This window comes from Erpetoichthys calabaricus, chromosome 2, assembly GCF_900747795.2.
Source record: "Erpetoichthys calabaricus chromosome 2, fErpCal1.3, whole genome shotgun sequence".
In the NCBI taxonomy this organism is placed as follows: domain Eukaryota; kingdom Metazoa; phylum Chordata; class Cladistia; order Polypteriformes; family Polypteridae; genus Erpetoichthys; species Erpetoichthys calabaricus.
This window is the reverse complement of record NC_041395.2, coordinates 111,323,644-111,337,713: the sequence shown is the minus strand read 5'-3', so window position 1 is coordinate 111,337,713 and position 14,070 is coordinate 111,323,644. Positions and strand designations below refer to the sequence as shown.

Below are 14,070 nucleotides of genomic sequence, written 5' to 3'. Positions count from 1 at the left end.
GTTTGCTTCATCAGGCCGTGATCTTCAGCTCTCTCTGGATCGGTTCGCAGCCGAGTGTGAAGCGGCTGGGATGAGAATTAGCACCTCCAAATTCGAGACCATGGTCCTCAGCCGGAAAAGGGTGGAGTGCCCTCTCAGGGTTGGTAGCGAGATCCTGCCCCAAGTGGAGGAGTTCAAGTATCTCGGGGTCTTGTTCACGAGTAAGGGAAGAATGGAGAGTGAGATCGACAGGCGGATCGGTGCGGCATCCGCAGTAATGCGGGCGCTGCATCGGTCTGTCATGGTGAAAAAGGAGCTGAGCCATAAGGCAAAGCTCTCAATTTACCAGTCGATCTATGTTCCTACCCTCACCTATGGTCATGAGCTATGGGTAGTGACCGAAAGAACAAGATCGCGAATACAAGCGGCTGAAATGAGTTTCCTCCGCAGGGTGTCTGGGCTTTCCCTTAAAGATAGGGTGAGAAGCTCAGTCATCCGGGAGGGGCTCAGAGTAGCTCCTCCGCATCGAGAGGAGTCAGATGAGGTGGCTCGGGCATCTGATCAGGATGCCTCCTGGACGCCTCCCTGGTGAGGTGTTCCGGGCACGTCTAACCGGGAGGAGGCCCCGGGGAAGACCCAGGACACGTTGGAGGGACTATGTCTCTCGACTGGCCTGGGAACTCCTTGGGATTCTCCTGGAAGAGCTAGAAGAAGTGGCCGGGGAGAGGGAAGTCTGGGCATCTCTGCTCAAGCTGCTGCCCCCGTGACCCGACCTCGGATAAGCGGGAGACAATGGATGGATGGATGGATGGAATCAGTATGCAGAAGCTAATATTGTGATGCTGAACACTTTTATCTGATTTTTCATTACTTTTCCACTCCATTCGGACTAGTGTTGGTGCTAAGGTGTCACCCGTTGCACAGCTGAACTCGGGTCCTAATTTGGGATCCTGAAGTGGTTCATCAAGTGATGGGTGCAGCAACGTGCTGTATCAGTGCATGCTCTAAACCAACCAACCAACCACTACTTCCTTTGAACATACATAAAATCTGTCAAATCTCTACCACTCTTTCTAACCATGACTGCATCAATGGCACCAATTTACCTGACCAGGATGAGCATAAGAAAAAAATGGAGGGAGTATCAGAATAAGAGGAGTTTAGAACAGGTAGGGTTAGCTCTGCCATAAAATTGCAAATTGTTTGGTTTTATCCGGGTTGATAGGTCAAGAAATACAGTATCTAGAATTAAAACACACTAGCCAACCCGCGCTACGCCGCATAATTATGTATTGATGGGTGAACACTTCCTGAAAGACACAGTTGTCCAAATGTGGTGGGTTTGAGGATACGACTGTAAGTGAATGAAAAGATGGAATTCTGGAGAGAGCAACATACAATTGTTCGTGACTGAAAACTGGAAGACCGCCGCTTCGCCCCCACCTCCCAGAGTGAGGGACGGGACTGGACGGCGGTCGGGCGTGGAGGGCGGAACGGGGGGAAAGGGGAAGGACGTCCAGGAAGGATGCCCTTTCCGCCCCCTCCGCCTCTCCAGAGAGAGGCGGGGAAATGGGCCCAAGCAGTTTTGGGTCCTAACCGTCCAATGACAGGTGGGCACAACCGGTAATGATCCTTCCACAGGTTCACCTATGGAATTACGACTTTTACTTCCTCTAGATAGTCAAGTTCGTTCGATCCGCCAGAGGCCGTGAGCGACCGCAGCAGGGCCGATCCGAGGACCTCACTAAACCATCCAATTGGTAGTAGCGATGGGCGGTGTATACAAAGGGCAGGGACTTAATCAATGTGAGCTTATGACCCGCACTTACTGGGAATTCCTTGTTCGTGGGGAACAATTACAAGCCCCAGTCCCCATCATGAATGTTTGTTCAATGGCTTACCCACGCCTCTCGGCGCCGGGTAGACACATGTTGATCTAAGGGCATCACAGACCTGTCATTGCTCAATCTCACGTGGCTGAAAGCTTAGCAGCTGCGATAGTTTTATACTCCAGTACTTTGGGGTAAATGCTGGTAACAATTAGGCAGGCGGGTGGGCAGGCGTTCTCGTCCCATGGTCTTAGAGTTGGTGGGCATGGCTCTGTGAGTTGTCGTCGTATCTCATGGTCTTACAGTTGGTGGGCGTGGCTCTGTGAGTTGGTGGGCGTGGCTATGTCATGCGTATCCCATGGTTGTCTTGCGTGCCCTGGTCGGCTGCTTAGTGAATTATATATATAGATTACTGCATATAAAGAGGCCATCCAGGTATGTGTAGTGTCTGCAATGTCCTTTCTCACTAAACAAATCCCTGCTACTTAAAGTTCCATAGGTTTTTCTGTTTTCTGCATGGAGAAGCAGCAGTTGGAAAGAGAAAACATCTGCAGTGACTTATAGTATTTATTAGGCACAATTCTGCCTACTTAACTTGCACTTTCAAAATACTTGTACTTTGTCAGTGGTCAGGTAACTACACTAACCGGTAATTCACATCACACCAGAAGTTACACATTCTAAAAGAATAAGCCCTCATCCGTCCATTTCACACCATCTCTGTTACTACAAGCAAGAATAAAACAGCAGCCTTTATAGTTTTCTTTAATGTGAATTATTCAGTGTTCACGTCATCAGTTACAGGTTTAAACTGCCTTACTTTTATTTTCATTTTGTGTTTTTTATTTCCTTCATTTAGCAGGTGAGTTGAGTTTCTTAATTTAAACAAAGGATGCATTAACATTTACTGTAAAAATAATTTGACTTAGTGAGTTATTAATCTGCTGAGATTACTGGAGGAAGTCAAATACTGTACAGCCATGTTACTTAGGTATCTGAGGATAGCCATAGGATAATAAAATATCAATAAATATCAATTATTGAAAAAAAAAGCAAAAAATTGAATTTATAATAGCAAATGTTATAGGGTGATGTTACTACTCTGTTTATTGGAACTGAAAATAAAATTAAAGTTTCTCTGGCCTCCATTTCCACCAAAATAGCACTCCCTTACACATTCTTAGATGGCATTGACTTTGTAAAGCTCCTGTCTATACCATAAAGGAAGAAGTTGAACCTGTTAAGAACAATGGATAAAAAATGCAAGTTGCTCAGCCAGTACTTACAATGCTGGTGAATGTTATCAAATAAATACCAGCGCACATCTTTCAGACAATTCACAGATTGCACATATATGCAAACACAAAATTAGGAAACATTACAAATGGTGTAAGTCATATAAATCATATGAATGTATAACACTTGTACGGAAATTTATTATGATCCGTGAGTAGCAAATTAATGAATCAAAAGCTTTCCTTGTATAAAACAGTCAAGGGCCTATTGTCTCTCACCTGCTCTAGAGCACCTGCTGCTCCTCATTTAATGCTCTACCTCTCTTTTTGTACCCAATATTTCTGATACCTCATTATCCATTTACCTATCATTTGACATTCTTCTGTCTTTGATATTAGGGTTTCCCCTCACATGACACCTTACTCCCCTCAATAATGTTTCTCTTCAGTTAATGCTATGTTCTCTTTCATTTGATACAGTCAAAGGAGGAGGAGTGAGAGACAGAGCCATGTTTACTGAGTGGCTGACACAGATGCCAGCCAGGCAGGCAAGTTGTTGAATGGAGTACATACAATGGAAACATAAATAATAGTAGAGGAGATATAAAACAAAAATGGTTTTAAAAATCCATGTTTTTGAGCTGTTTCTTTGAGGCACAGATATTCATGAAACTGTTAAATTATGAAAGAAAAAATGGTTTCCTTTGCCAATACAATATTTCATATGGTTATTGTGAGCAGATATACCATGCTTTGGATTCTGTATAGAAAATATGTATATACCCCAGTCTATATGATACTGGTCTTTAATTTGAATGTGTTTTGAGAATATATTGAGATATACTGAATGTCATGTTTTGTGCCAAAATAATTGCAATATCAATTTAAGCCCATATCAGCCAGCCTTGCCCACCATCATACAATCTGTACATTACCACTAGATGCTTAATTTCCACCTAAAGTAAGCATATTCAGAAGAGCCTCAGGTACTGAACAATCTCGACTTACCTATAAGTACTGAATACAGAAAGCCAACTGAAGAACTGGGAAAGATGGATTTGATAAAGAAGACAAGATGGCTAAGAGCCATGACTTACATTTACATCATTTAGCAGACGCTCTTATCCAGAGCGACTTACAACAGTGTTTGTTAGTTTTTTTCGCATACCCCTTGGGGTCAGAGCGCAGGGTCAGCCATTGTACAGCGCCCCCTGGAGCAATTACAGGTTAAGGGCCTTGCTCAAGGGCCCAGCAGAGTAGGATCTCTTTTGGCACTGACGGGGATTCGAACCGGCAACCTTCGGGATACCAGCGCAGATCCTTAGCCTCAGAGCCACCACTCCGCCCCAAGAAGTCAGAACACAGATAAAAAGAAACACCTTCCTAAATGGTTAAGGCAAAGTGTGAGCAAAAAGAATAGACAAATGCAAAATGGTAAATAACAAAAATGCAGAAAACAAGAGGCCTTCAGATCCCAAATGTATGAAACATAAATTCCAAGCAAGTTTAAACAACTACCTAAAAAACATGTACCATGAGCATATTTGCTTAAATTGAAATGAAACAGGCATTGCTCGGTGAAACCAATATTTCACCCATCCATTTTTAAGCCAGTGTAATCCATTTTTGCATCACAGGGACCCAGAACCCATCCTAGCAGCATTTCAGCAGCCAGTCCAGTGCATCACAGGGCACACTCACTTATACATCCAACTTCACTCATTTAGGGGCAATTTAGAGTCAGAGAAAACAGCTAATAGCTTTACAATACTTGTCCATTATGTGGAAGCCACAAGCTCTACTCTACTATTTGTTCAGGAAACATCAATGAGAGGAACATAACATGACAGCAGTGTGTGAAACAGCAGCAGGAAAATAGAAATATCCTTTTAAAAGGCAAAGCTAAGAATACACACTTTCAAAATCAAAATCTCATTTACAGCTATAGAGGTGCAGCCATGAAATATTCAGCAAGAATTTGCCTAACGCTACATTTTTCTGACCATTGCCTGTGAGATTGGCTGGCTATGTTTTTTCATCTTAATAATCCTCTGCTGGTGATGAAATTGTTATAGAGATCTGGTGCTGTCCTTCCAGACCGGTGTACTAAGTAGTAACACCCGTGTTTCTGTTCTCTTGGGAAGAAAAGCACTTTTCCAGGATTGTTTCCTGAGGGAACAGTCTATACAGGCCATTATGTCAGTAATATACCAGTACATCAAATAATCTGGACATTTAGATTTACATCTTTTAAAAGGCACTTGCCAAAGAACTTTGTAGTTGGAAGTGGACTGGTTTGCAAGTGGATGATAACTTAATGCATAAATCATTTCTTAAATGATGAAAAACATACTCAGATTCTTGCAGTAAAACTGTTTTGTGGCCTTGGACATACTGACACGTGAAGCTGGTCTCTAATAGGTGTAGTTTGGGGTACAGGGATCATTAAAGATGCAGTTGTTTTCCATCCATCCATCCATTTTCCAACCCGCTGAATCCAAACACAGGGTCACGGGGGTCTCCTGGAGCAAATCCCAGCCAACCAGGGCGCAAGGCAGGAACCAATCCTGGACAGGGCGCCAACCTACCACAGCAGTCATTTTCCTATGGACTTCAAATTTGCTGCCATTACAGAACATGTCAAAGTAAGACAGCTGATACCTCAACCCAGAAACAGCACTTTCGCTATGGTATGTTGCAGATATTGAAGGCAATGTTAGACAACAATGATCTGCAACATCTCAGAAAGAAATATGAAAGTTGTGAGACAGGCTGGGGTAAAGTTGCGTACATCATACTAAAACATTCTTCCAAATCTTATATAATGGTTAGATGTCCTCTGCTTAACGTTTACCATTAACTCGTTTTCTCAAAATTTTCCACATCAATTTCCCTTTACTGACAAGAAAGCTTTTTTATTGCATCTGTTCTGGGAGCTGGGAGACCTCGAGATTATCTACGAAGAGATCAGCAATGCAGACACAACCTGCCTGGTTTAAGTATAGACTCTGACTAGAATGTAATGGCATTAGAGAGAAAAAAATCAAATATAAAAAACAGGAGCATTACTTCATCTAACTACTTTAATTAAAAAAAAAAGACAAAATGCTGTACTTGTCTTCAGTCAGCCTTCTAAGGCTCATTTCTCGCAAGTCACAAGTCACCTTGGAAGAATTGACAGAAAGCTTCCTGCTACACACACTGTATACAATTCAGTCTTTTATCTGGCAAAGGCTTTTTTCAAAGAAATGCAAAGGTTTCTTCTTGGAACAAATGACATGCATCCCAAAATCCTTCAGTGAACTTGTGCAGCCAAGCCTTACAGAAATTGTTTATATACAGGTAGCAATCTAAATTGATACTAGAACCATGGGAAATTTTGCCGACTCCAACAAAGCATAAAAATAAATAGCTAAATTGGAGAGTCAGAAGTATGATTGTTTTTATTATTAGTATTATTACTGCACAAATGACATGTCTGCCTGCCAATGCTGTGAAAAAATAAAGAAATAAAAGAGTGAGAAAGGTGTAGCTGGCCTCTCAATGAATTCATACATTGGGCAGCTGTTGCTATCAAAGGGCTACATGAGCAGCACTTGCCTGAGAGATGGCAGAGACAGGGGATGCACTGGTTTATTATGGACTCAAATCATTTCTCATTAATGTAGGTGCCTGACAACAGCAAAAGCAAGCATGGCTTTTGGGGATATTCAGAAATGTCTGACTAATGTAGGACGCAAAATCTGACACTGGAACTTTTGCGTAATCCAAAACAAAACTCAGTCCTCAGTGTTTACACAGAGGGAGAATAAAGGAAGACTGGCTAGGTGAGGAAGGGATGACTGACTAGCTGAGGTTTCCTGTCCTTCCTAGACTTTATTGGAACTGAACTGTGTTGGCTTCAGTGAATGTGGTTTTAAAATTCTACCTTCTCTCCAAGATGAAAAATGTTCTGCAATGATATTCCAGTGACTGACTGAAGATTTTGTGTCAAAGGCACGTTGACTATAAGACACAAAAGACTAATTTAAGATTACCCTAGCAGTACAGAAAATGTTGGTGAGGGGTAACATAGTGTGGAGAAGTGGGAGTGGAATCTGAATCTGATTCTGGATTGTTCATATATTGCAGGGATCCTCAATCACAGTCCTGGAGGGCCGCAGTGGTTGCAGGTTTTTGTTTTAACCAGGTTGCTTAATTAGAAAGCAATTCTTGCTAATAATTTTATTTCATGGTTTGTTAGTTCTCACATCCTAGATTTTCTTCCCCTTTCTAAGAATATCATCCAAATGATCTGAAGGCTAAAATGGATGAGCAATTCTCAGTCCTTTACTTTTTTCTCTTCACTTTCCTTCCAAGTATTTAATTAAACCCAACAGTGCATGATAAATACACACAGGTGTAAATGGCAACAAGCTAAATGGAGAAATGCTGGTCTCTTTCGTCATTTGCATCTTATTGCTAATAAGGAGCAATTAAAAACCAAGACTACAGCTGTTTAAGACTAAATAAACAATAAGTGTTCAAAATCTTAAGGAGCGAGACAACTAAAGTGAAGCAGAAGTGTTACTTGAGCAATAAGTGCTTCTTATTAAGCAATTGGGTTGGAGCAAAAACCTGCAGCCACTGTGTCCCTCCAGGACCATGATTGAGGACCCATGATATATTGAGTCTGTTGATTTTATTTATTGGTTTACTAATTATAAACACAGTCGTAGGGGACTAAAACCACTCAGTTTGTATTTTAAACTACATAGAATGTAAAGAAATCACAAGCTATGATCCCTCACTGAAAAACAATATACACCTTGACCAGCAATAACCACACACAGTCCTATCAACAAGTAGTTTTTCATACTGTTGGAGGGTGGCATTTTCTTGTAGTTGAGTCAAATATAAGTTCCATTTACATGGTACTGATATGGCTTTTCTTGTTGTCTTCATTAAAGCCCCTGTCATACTACATTACTATTCCAGCAATTACTGGTTGTAGCCATTCAGATAATCTTAGTGAGTTATGGACAATTTTGGCATGTGCTCATGAGAGGTTTGATTATGTTGCAGCTCAACAAGAAAACTGAAACTGTACTGAGAAGTCATGAAGCAGTCATGTAATCAATCATCCCCTTTCTTACTTGACCGACCCGACATCCTCAAGGTAACTGCAGTAGATCCAGTAAGGGTACCTTGTTCTCCAAATCGAACTCACATACTGTGACACTGGCCTAAGACATCTTCATAAAGATGTTAAAGACTATCCATCCATCCATTTTCCAAATTGCTGAATCCAAACAGGGTCACGGGGGTCTGCTGGAGCCAATCCCAGCCAACACAGGGCACAAGGCAGGAAACAATCCTGGGCAGGGTGCCAACCCACCGCAGGACACACACAAACACACCCACACACCAAGCACACACTAGGGACAATTTAGAATCGCCAATCCACCTAACCAGCATGTCTTTGGACTGTGGGAGGAAACCGGAGCCCCCGGAGGAAACCCACGCAGACACGGGGAGAACATGCAAACTCCACGCAGGGAGGACCCGGGAATTGAACCCAGGTCCCCAGATCTCCCAACTGCGAAGCAGCAGCGCTACCCACTGCGCCACCGTGCCGCCCTGTTAAAGACTATATTTTCTAAATAACTGTGTCTGAATATTAGCTTATTTTTTTGTTCAAATCTGGCATCTTTGTTGGTTATTCATGTGGGCCACAAGCTATATAAGGCTGGAAAACTCCAGAGGTTCTGTTATAGACTAGGTACATCATGTGAACCTTCATGAACACCATACCGTACCTAATTCTAGATGTATCCTTAACAAGTCACCTTGGACCCCTACATGGAACATCAGTAGACTGGTATTAATAGGATATTATCCAGAAATGGACATGTGGATATGTAGAAGAGGAAACTAAATGACAGAAAAAATTTAATCTTTATTTTTATTGATATTTAAAATAAGCCAGATAACCCTTTTGGTTGGGTGCTGCTCACTCCTGCTTACCTGTAGCCACAGACAGTCAGACTCTCAGCAGCACTCTGCAGGCAGAGGAGATATTATGATTCCTTGATTATCTGAAGACATGTTGTATCCACAAGCAAGCCAGCAAAGTTGATAAAGCAGATGCTCGTTGAGGCAAGCTACACCATAAGTAGTTTAGTACAAGCCTAAATGGCTGTGAGGGAGAGACCTGTTAATGATTTTAAGTGCCATTTTACAACGATATGTGGGCCCTGGGCAATCTGTTAAATGCCCACAATTATGTCATTTTAATGTAAGTATATATTTATGCTGCATTTTACAGACACTTCTGCTGCATACTGTGTATATCTCCAGTTAAACGCTTTGCCTGCAGTTTCCCCTAATGCACAACATTAATCAACATACCCTGATGCACACCTGTTATTTTTTTGGTATGGAGGATGTCACTCCCTGGTGGATTATAATCACAGATAACTCACTTTTTTCAAGGTGACCATTGACCAGCAATTCTTCTGGATGTAAAGGCAAGAGCCATCTGAACCCTGGCCCATTAAAATCATTTATAATAATCCACAGTTCTTCCTTGTTACATAACCACAATAAAGTACCTTTTCAAAGAAAAATAATGTGGGTCTCTGTCCCTGTACTCTCCCAACTATACCTTCCCAAGAAAATACACCTGGATGCACACAACTGCATTATAACTCGAACACAAGGTAACTAGAAGGTGTCTAGGCTTTTCACTACCCAGACAAACATTGACAGAAAGAGAGAATGCATATGTCAGCCACTGCATCTCATTTACTTGTGCAAAAACACTAACTTGTGAATCCACCTCCCAGTAAACAAGAAACAAATACATGGGTATACAGAATATGGATAAAAACACAGATTAAAATGCACTTTAGATTGGAATTTACATACAGTATACTGTACTATGTGACCTCATTGGCGGATTATATAGTTATTTTCTCCACATTAACAACATTTTAAAAATAATAACACATCCACACCTCCCCCAGCATGTGTCTTAGACTGTAATGACTATTCATACTGCCTCATATTTCCAGACTCCTGGGTTTAATTCCTGGCATTGGCATTAAATGTTTTTGTTTTTCTACTTGTGTCTAGATGGATCTCTCTCTGTCTCTCTGTAGTCTTAGTTTTCCCACCAAATCCCACATACATGTGAGCTAGATTCATTAATATTTTAAATTAACCATATATGTCAGCATGAACATGCTCTATAATGAGCTGGTGCTCCTGTCCAGTGCTGGTTCAGCCTTGTGTTGGTCCTGAGTGGATGGATTCTGCCCACTATGATCCTGAACTTGGCTGAGTTGGTTCTATAACGGAAATGGAAATATATATGTATCTATATATAAACTGCTCAAAAAAATTACAAAGGTACACTTTGAAAACACATCAGATCTCAATGGTAAAGAAAAAATCATGCTGGATATCTATACTGATATGGACTGGGTAATGTGTTAGAAATGAAAGGATGCCACGTCGTTTGATGGAAATTAAAATCATTAACCTACAGAGGGCTGAATTGAAAGTCAACCCAAAAATCAAAGTGAAAAAATGATGTGGCAGACTAGTCCATTTTGCCGAAATTTCATTGCAGCAACTCAAAATTGTACTCAGTAGTTTGTATGGCCCCCATGTGCTTGTATGCATGCCTGACAACGTCCGGGCATGCTCTTAAAGAGATGACGGATGGTGTCCTGGGGGATCTCCTCCCAGATCTGGACCAGGGCATCACTGAGCTCCTGGACAGTTTGAGGTGCAACCTGGTGGCGTCAGATGGACCTAAACATAATGTCCCAGAGGTTTTCTATTGGATTTAAGTCAAGCAAGCGTGGGGGCCAGTCAATGGTATCAATTCCTTCATCCTCCAGGAACTGCCTGCATAGTCTCGCCACATGAGGCAGGGCACTGTTGTGAACCAGGACGAACCCAAAACCCACTGCACCAGCATAGGGTCTGACAATGGGTCCAAGGATTTCATCCCGATACCTGGCTCTGGCAGTGCTCATCCTGTTCCTCCTTGCCCAAAGGAGCAGATAACAGTCCTGCTGATGTGTTAAGGACCTTCTGCGGCCGTGTCCAGCTCTCCTAGAGTAACTGGCTGTCTCCTGGAATCTCCTCCATGCCCTTGAGACTGTACTGGGAGACACAGCAAACCTTCTGGCGATGGCACATATTGATGTGCCATCCTGAAGAAGTTGGACTACCTGTGCAACCTCTGTTGGGTCCATGTATCGCCTCGTGCTACCAGTAGTGACGCTGACTGTAGCCAAATGCAAAACTAGTGAAAAAATAGTCAGAAAAGATGAGCAGGAAAAATGTCAGTGGCTTCCACCTGTTAAACCATTCCTGTTTTGGGGGTCGTCTCATTGTTGCCCCTCTTGTGCACTTGTTGTTAATTTTATTAACACCAAAGGAGCTGAAACTGATTAACAACCCCCTCTGCTACTTAACTGACCAGATCAATAGCCCAGAAGTTTAATTGACTTGATGCTATACTCTGATTAAAAAGTGTTCCTTTAATTTTTTGAGCAGTATATTAATATATATACTACTGTATATATACTGTATATAACTATATATATATATACAGTATATAGTTATACCCTGTATACTGTATATAACCCTCTTCCTAACCCACTCATTCAGGGCAGGGTCACAGGAGCCTATTCTAACAATTATCAGACACTGGGCAGGATCAACAGCTGAGCATGTCACCAGCCCATCACAGGATGAACATCCACACGCAGTCAAGCCAATTTAGCAATACCAGTCCACCTAAACTGCATGTCTTAGGACTGTGTTAGAAAACTGGAACCCAAGGAGAAACACATTAATATGGGGAGAACATGCAAACTTCACACAGGTAGCACCAAGGGCTTGAACCCTACTCTCCTTGTTGTGAGGCAGTATGTATATAAACAAGAATAACTTTATGTATTGCTCTCGACTGTATGCATTTGCAGTAGCACTTTGTTCAAATTTGGGATGCACGAAACATAAAAACTGAGATTAACGGTTAAAGGTCTGTTAGTGTTGCAGCATATAACACTGTCCTTTAAACATTCTAAATACGCAAATGCTCTCGTCAGCGTTTAATTTGTTATATTCCATATTTCATCCCACATATTTTTTACACATATAGTTTTTATAAATGTTAGTGGATCAGACAAAAGTTTTTGTTAATGTACAAATCTAGTTCAAACGCCTGTTACAAACAGCGTGATGCTCACTTGGCCATCCCGACCTTGAGGGACGCAGTTTGCACCTACACGTGTCTGCAAAACCTTGAGGTACCACACACTGCCCGCTCTGCTCCACCAGGAGCGCTCTCTCCAGGCGACTGACTTTTTTATGTAAAAACAAAAACTCAAAGCTCGGATCTTTTTTTGTCTTCGCCTCGCATTCTGCCAGTGTTCTGTAACATAATAACACCATCTAGAAACTGGGCGAATTCAACTTCAATGTTACAGTGCTCTCCTTCAGAAATCTCGGACGGCGCTCCGATTGCTGAGTGACCTTGGAAAGCAGAACGCGAGGACACTTGGCTTTCTAGCAACCACCTGCTTGGACAGCACTCTTGCAAAGCCGATCGCACACTCCGCAAGTTAAAACAGCAATGAAACAAAGGGACAGAAGTATTCTGAACCGTCCTTTCAATCAAGGTCATGTTTTTACATACATAATACAGCAACATGACACTGTCCATTTTTTTAAATCCAACACTGTTATTCTCTCTGGATACTGTTTATAGCATTACCTGTATGTCAAACTACAGTACATATAAACTGAGCATGCCGCCGAATTAACGGAAATATCGGTATATACTGAAAATTGCTCTTGGTGCAGCGCGCAAACTACACAAAAATGACACGTAAGTTATACCCATCCCTCATCGCTGTATATTAATAGAGAAGGAAGGATGGGTAATGGATGGGTGGATATATACGATTACCCGCATTCATTAGTAGCAGTAAAATACCTATTAAAATTATCACCACTCTTGCTTTTGCATGAAATGAAAGAATAGTTCCGCAACAGTATCACACACACACACACCTGTTCTCACAATCAGACTCTTTAAAATGCTTTTCATTTTAATCACGTTCGCGCAATTATTAATGCATTTAATTCATTCAATTTACGTGACAAGTACAGGAGAATAATAACATGGAAAAGTGAAATCGTGGTTAACTACAGCGAAGCATACAGGATTACGCTTTACTATATACGTTTAATAGATTACCCAAACATCTCCTCAAAATATGCGTGATATAAAGGTCTGTTTTAAAAATACACACATATAAATTAAACACAACGTTCTTTACTTAAGCGTTATTGGTAATGTATGCGGTATCTGTAAAATATGTTAAGATTACTTAACTCTTTTGAAGAACAAACTTTAAGCTCTTAATAAATAATGTTTGACTACCCATCGTCTGCCACATAAGTAAATAATGTATTAGTTATGCAAGCACGCGCAATCAGAGCAGCGATGAATAAAGTAATCCCATACACACGTATGGTAGATAATATGAAGAAACCGAACAGTAAACGTTCGAATCTCTAAAGACAGGCACTGTCACAACCCAACAAATTACTCCTCACCACCCACCCACCTCCCCATCCACACACACACACACCGCCGCCACCTATTAGATCAATAGGAAGGATTCAATATACTGTGATATAAGAGTGGGGGTGTCGAGAAAAGCACAATACATCTTGGCTTACATATTACGATCGTGATCACAACGAATTATGGATATGAAACAGAAACAGAAAGAGGAAAGAAACGACTGCTGAGAATTAGTATGTGTAGTCGCATCAAAAAGCAACGCTGATCGCCTGACAAGGCTTCTCTAACCAATGTGGTTTGAGTGAAACAAAACTCAGGAACTCAGCGGAGGGTAAACCCACTTACTATCAAAAGCTAAAATCCGCCAGTGTCTCGATGGGACCATGATTGGCACGAATAAAGTCAGGCGCCGGCTTTCATTACATTCCAA

The 14,070-nt window shown here is 41.6% G+C and overlaps 1 protein-coding gene across 3 annotated transcripts in view; it reads right to left on the bottom strand.

Moving 5' to 3' along the window:
• Positions 1–14,070, bottom strand: part of LOC114646258 (synaptotagmin-7-like) — a 527,399-nt gene that overhangs the window by 512,070 nt on the left and 1,259 nt on the right. The window lies entirely within an intron of this gene.